The sequence below is a fragment of the Acanthisitta chloris genome, unplaced genomic scaffold (assembly GCF_000695815.1).
Source record: "Acanthisitta chloris isolate BGI_N310 unplaced genomic scaffold, ASM69581v1 scaffold41863, whole genome shotgun sequence".
In the NCBI taxonomy this organism is placed as follows: Eukaryota; Metazoa; Chordata; class Aves; order Passeriformes; family Acanthisittidae; genus Acanthisitta; species Acanthisitta chloris.
In genome coordinates this window covers 11,813-13,230 of record NW_008667306.1, presented here as the reverse complement: position 1 = coordinate 13,230, position 1,418 = coordinate 11,813, and positions in this window count along the sequence as shown.

Below are 1,418 nucleotides of genomic sequence, written 5' to 3'. Positions count from 1 at the left end.
TGGAGGGGAAGGTGCAGTATCTGGTGGAGTGGGAAGGCACAACCCCCTACTGAGTCCTGCCAGCCCTGAAACCTCTCCTGGAGCCAAACCAGAGGAGATGAGGATGATGAGGAAGCCCTTGCTGAGGCAGAGGAGGGGTGCTGGTCCCCCCAGGAACCGCCGTGGGTGGAGGCAGTGCCCACTCCAGCGCAGCTGCCCAGGGATGAAACCTGAAGCCTCGACACTCTATTTTTTTAATTTTAACAGTTTTTTATTTTCTTGGCTGTGTATATTCAGAGTGTGGCCCAGCCACACTCTGCTGATAAAGCCTTTGGCCAAGCCCAAGGCACCATCACGGTGGTGGTGGGAAGAGCAGTGATCCAGAAGGGTCAGATCCTTCAGGGCCACCCCATCACCTGCTCACACAGATGGACATTGTGCTGGTGCTCAGCACACCCTGACTTATCCCTGTGTCCCAGCCTTACAGAGGGGGTCCTGCTGCCAAAGCCCCTCCTCACCCCTGTGCTTTCACAGCCCATCCCTGCACCTGTGGGAAATCGTGGGTGACTCTTGGGGTTTTCAAGGCCACAGGGTAGATGTATGTGGCTGCTCTTACCCTGGACTGTGTGTGGTGCTGCACCAGCTTCATTTCCCTGTTCTGACAATCATGATCTTGGAAGAGATCAGCCAAAAGATCCGCCTTTGCCTTAAAGCCACCATGGGCACTTCACAGACTGAAGCCCAAGGCCTTTGTTTCTACAGGGATCTTCACCCTGAAAGTGCCAAACAAGCAGACAAACCAAAAAAAGGCTGAAGAGGACAGTGGGGGGATGGGGAGGGGGTTGTACCAGGGTCCCTGCACCCATCCCAATGGCCTTGTGGCTGTGCCTTGCTGGAGAGCAGCATAGTGTGATGTTTGTGAGCACAGGGAGTCAGTTTGGAGAGGAGGAGGAGCAGCTCCCTTCTTTAGCAAAGCAATACTGCCAGCTTGAGCAGGAGCAATTCATTTGGCTTTTTAAAAGAGATTCTAATATCAGATATATTTGTTAGATTTTTTTTTCTTAAGAGAAAGATATATATATATTTTTAATGTTGTTCTCCTTGTCTCTTCCCCATCCCATGGGATGGAGGGTGGGTGATGCTGGGGGGGCTGTGTGACCCTGCAGCCCCTTCACTGTCTGTACCTGTGCTCACAGGATCTGCTGACCAGAGGGTGAGTTGAAAAGGTTGTTTTATTGACAAAGTACTTAAAACAAGTTGTCAGTGCAGTTGGCTGGAAAGAGCAGGTGGCATTTGCAAACCAGAGGCCCAAGTGTGGTCCTTAAAAATAATCTGCTGCAGCTAGTGCTAAAAGAATGTATTGGGACATCCCTGCTGTGGTGCAGAGCAGCAGCTTCTCTGCAGCCCCAGGATGTCCCTGCGTGGTTTGGGCCATGTAT